The following is a 5,220-nucleotide window of genomic DNA, read 5'->3' on the forward strand; positions in this document are numbered from 1 at the left end:
GACAGAGCATGAGCGGGGGAGGGGTAGAGAGGGAGACACAGAATCTGAGGCAGGCTCCAGGCTCTGAGCTGTCAGCACAGATCCCAATGCGGGACTTGAACCCACGAACTGCGAGATCATGACCTGAGCCAAAGTCGGATGCTTAACCAACTGAGCTACCCAGGCACCTACCTACCTACCTACCTACCTTCCTTCCTTCCTTCCTTCCTTCCTTCCTTCCTTCCTTCCTTCCTTCCTTCCTTCCTTTCTTTCTCTTTCTTTCTTTCTTTCTTTCTTTCTTTCTTTCTTTCTTTCTTTCTTTCTTTCTTTCTTTCTTTCTTTTCTTTCTTATACTGTTATTCATTGTGGCTTCTGATATTTCTTTAATCTTTTATTATTTGGAACTGCTAAAGCAAAACCAAAATGGAGACCACAGTTTGAATATACTCCTAGACCAAAAACTCATAATCATGCAACCAAAACCTGAAACTGTCCTGCTTCCCCCAGATGCTTACTCTGACCTTAAACAAAAGTTAAGATTTCTTCATGTCAGCATGACCTTAAAGCCTCTTAGCCATGGGCTGCTGGATGGCTCAGTTGGTGGAGCATGGAACTCTTGATCTTGGGGTGGTGAGTTCAAGCCCCACATTGGGCATAGAGCTTACTTAAAAAAAATAAGAAGCTTCATAGCTAATCAGCTACAAAGTAAACTTGCAATAAAAGAGAATGTAAGTTTCTAGTAACCAATCCACAATAGAAAATGCACTTCTGCATTTATGCTTTATAAACTGAGCTGTAATTGCTGAGAGTTGAGTTTCTTAACCACTTTGGTGGTTTGTTCAGTTTGTTCCTTGCTCAGTATAATATGTATATCAACTAGAGCTCTCTGAATTTCTTTTGACAGAATATATTTATTTTACGTTTCCTTTCAGATTGTTTTATTACATCTAGTTCTTGGTATGCTAACAATTTTGCTGACTTTGTCTCATGAGGTTTATTTCCTTATATGATTTGTTAATTCTTTTGATTGGAAACTCATCTTTAGTAGGAGGTTACTTCAGTGGGAGCTTCATGTGCTTGGGTCGCAAATTTTCCCTACAAAGAAAATTGTCATTTGCCTCTGCCATAGCCTTTAGATTTTAACCAAGTCTAGTCACTGTGTGTGTGTGTGTGTGTGTTTGAATTTTTAAAAATCTTACATCATATGTGTGGATGGTGTAAATTCAGACTCAATACCAGTATGTGACACAGGCTTAGTGTTTCAATTCCTTCCTGGGCTCAAGTCTTTGGCTACATTTTGTACTCTGAGATAGAGGGATTAGTGGATGGCCAGCTCAGAGACATGTCAGTCTGCAGTCTACTTGCTAATGATGTCAGAAGACAAATGATAAAAATCTCATTTGGGGAAAAAAAAGGTAAGAATTAAATTTTAAATGTGTCTTAAATTTTTTTTATTAAAAATATTTTTTAAATGCTTATTTATTTTTGAGAGACAGAAAGAGACAGAGCACAAGCAGGGGAGGAGCAGAGAGAGAAGGAGACACGGAATCTGAAGTAGGCTTCAGGCTCTGAGATGTCAGCACAGATCCTGATGTGGGGCTTGAACCCACAAACTATGAGATCATGACCTGAGCCAAAGTTAGAGGCTTAACTGACTGAGCCACCCAGGTGCTCTGTGTCTTAAATTTTTAAAAAATGTTTATTTAATTATTTTGAGAGAATGAGAGAGAGAGAGAGACAGAGAGAGAGAGAGAGAGAGAGAGAGAGAGAGAGAGAGAGTGTGAGGAGGGGAAGGGCAGAGAGTGTGAGAGAGAATCCCAAGCAGGCTCCACACCATCAGCACAGAGCCCAACTTGGGGCTCAATCCTACAGACTGTGAGATCATGACACAAGCCGAAGTCAAGAGTCAGATGCTCAACTGAGCCACCCAGGCGCCTCTTCTCCTTCCTTACATTTGTTGGTATTCAACTCTTTTGGTCATTTATGTTTATCTCCAATTGGCTTAATTTCCCTACCTAATGGAAAAGATAAAAATCTCTTCCCCAAGGATGACTCGTTCTCTTTATATGTATTCTATTCTGAATATATCAGGACATTATGGCGGGAAGAGTAATGACTTTAGAATTGGAAGACATGGATTCAAATCCTGGCTCCATCACACGCCGACTATTTCATTCTGGGAGAGGTTTAATTTCTGAGTATTTGATCTCATCTCCAAAGTGGGGATAATAATATCCACTTTATAGGTTTTGGATGGTGATTTAAAGAGATGGCATTTGAAAAAAGTTAGTTCAGTGCTGGGCATTTCCTAGGTACTGAGTAGATGTTCTCCATCCTCATTTTGGCATTATTCTCAAGCACTGACTTATTCTGGCCATTAGCTTTCCTTTACTGTTCGTACAAGTTCATGCTACTCTTTTGTTTGTGTTCTTGTTTCTGAGTTCCTTCTTCTCTTGTTTGCATTAATGTACAGGAGTATTTTATCTGTAAAGCACTGGGGGCACAGTGCACAGAGTCCAAGAGATTCCTAGCAGCCTATTAAATGGTTGAGGTTTGGGGAAAGGTTATTGGCTCCAAAATATAAAAAGAAAATTGAAAAAATAAAAATTAATAAATATTTAGTTAAATGTCAAATAATATGAACATTGTTGGTAGCCTATTGAACTCTTACATTGTTATAAGTAGGCCCCCAAGTGTTTACCCACAATTCTAGAATGCAGAAAGTTCTGAAAATAAAATATTTTTTTTGTTAGTTTGGGGTGAACTGATTTGGCACCACAACATAACCTGAACTAATATGAAGCTGTTTATGATCTATGTTTATTCCTCTTAGTGTGAATAATCATACATTTTTTTTCTGCAAAAATAGAGATGTGTTTGATTATGAATGCTGTCCCAAGCCCCCGTGGAAGAATTATGTAATATATGGTATATGCAATGTATTCTCATTCTAAAATCTGAGAAGTTCTGAATTCCAACAGCATATCTGCCCAAGAGAATTAGATCGAGGATTTCATTCTCATGTAAATAATGTGAGATAGGAGTGAGTTTTCATATGTTTACCATAATGTGTGTGTGCCTGTGTGTGTGTGTGTGTGTGTGTGTATGTGATTCTAACATTAAGTGAGATGCTATAAGTATCTCACAGTGGAGGGTGAGGGAAAAGGCAAGAGAACCAGCAGGAGCATGAGCAAGCATGGCCAGTACCCTTAAGAAAATCACATTCTTTTAAAAGGACTTCTGACTAATAAGTACATAAGGGGCTCCTGGGTGGCTCAGTCAGTTAAGCGTCCAACTTCTGCTCAGGTAATGATCTCAAGGTTTGTAGGTTGAGCCCCGCGTCGGGCTCCACACTGTCAGTGCAGAGCCTGCTTGGGATTCTCTTTCTCTCCCCCTCCCTGACTCACACTTTCTCTCTCTTTCAAAATAAATAAATAAGCTTAAAAAAATAAAAAAAAGATGCTCAACATCCATAGTCATCAGAGAAATGCAAATTGAGACCACAATGAGATACCATTTTATATCTTCTAGAATGGTTACAATAAATAAGGCATATAACCAATGTGTGTGAGGACATGGAGAAGCTGAGAACCTTACACACAGTGAGAATGTAAAATGGTAAAATTACTTTGAAAAACAGTTTAAAATTTCCCCAAAAAGCTAAAGATAAAATTATTAGACTACCTAGCAATTCCATTCCTAGGCAGTTGCCTAAGAGAGATTAAAGCATATCCACAGAAAGACTTTCACATGGATGTTCATAGAAAGATTATTCATAATAGCCAAAATTTGGAAACAGCCTAAATTTACATCAACAGTAAATGGATAGATAAATGTGATATCCATATGGTGAACTACTATTCACAGTCAAAGGAGATAAACTATGGACACATGCTACGTCATGAATGAATCTCAAAAACACCGTGTTCAGTTCAAGAAGCCAAACACAATAGACTATATACTGTATCATTCCATTTATGTGAAATGTTTAGGAAAGGCAAATCTATACATGCATAAAGTAGATTGGTTTTCTGGGTCTGGGTGTGGAACATGGATTAGCTGTAAATGGATGTGAGGCATTTTATTGGATGAAAATGTTCTAAAGCTGACTTACAGTAATGGTTATACTATGGTGAAGTTTACTAACAATCACTGAATTGTACATTTGAAATAGGTGAATTTTATGGTATATAAAATACCTCAATAAAGTGTTTTTTTTTTTTAAGTGGCTCTTAGCCAAAGAGATATAAGCAATTAAAAGCTACAAGGTCTTTCCTTAAACCCTCTAGCCTCAGTTTCCTAATCTGCAAAATATTCTCTTTCAAAAAAAAAAAAAATTTTTTTTTAAAGTAGGCTTCATGTCCAACCCGGAGACCAATGTAGGGCTTGAACTCAAGATCCTGAGATCAAGACCTGAGCTGAAATCAGGAGTCGGACACATAAGTGAGTGAGCCACATAGGTGCCCCCCAGTCTGCAAAATATTCTTGCTCAGGGGCCAGGCTAATCTTCTCTGTATAATTCCAGTTTTTAAAAAAAATTTTAATGTTTATTCATTTTTGAGAGAGAGAGAGAGAGAGAGAGAGCACGTGTGAGCAGGGGGAGGGGCAGAGAGAGAGGGAGATACAGAATCTGAAGCAGGCTCCAGGCTGTCAGCACAGAGCCTGACACAGGGTTCGAACCCACAAACTGCGAGATTATGACTTGAGCCAAAGTCAGATGTTCAACCAACTGAGACACCCAGATGCCCCTCCGGTTTTAATATATATGCCGCCAGAGCAAGTACAAAATATTCTTAATAATAGTACCTACCTCGGGGCACCTGGGTGGCTCAGTCGGCTAAGCGTCTGACTTTGGCTCAGGTCATGACCTCACAGTTCATGAGTTCAAGCCCTGCATTGGGCTCTGGGCTGACAGCTCAGAGCCTGGATTCTGCTTTGGATTCTGTGTCTCCCTCTCTCTCCTCCTTTTCTTCTTCTCACACGCTCTCTCAAAAATAAACATCAAAAAATTAAAAAAAAAAATAGTACCTACCACTCCAAGTTAGTGTGATGATTAAATGAGATAAGCTTGTGATGCATTTAGCACAATTCCTGGCACAAAGTAAGCAATAAAGATTAGCTGTTGAAAAAGTTTTGTGTTTTTTAAAATTTTTTAAATGTTATTTATTTATTTATTTATTTTTGAGAGACAGAGCATGAGTGGGGAAGGGGCAGAGAGAGAAGGAGACACAGAATCCGAAG

This window comes from Prionailurus bengalensis, chromosome C2 (genome assembly GCF_016509475.1).
Source record: "Prionailurus bengalensis isolate Pbe53 chromosome C2, Fcat_Pben_1.1_paternal_pri, whole genome shotgun sequence".
Lineage (NCBI taxonomy): Eukaryota > Metazoa > Chordata > Mammalia > Carnivora > Felidae > Prionailurus > Prionailurus bengalensis.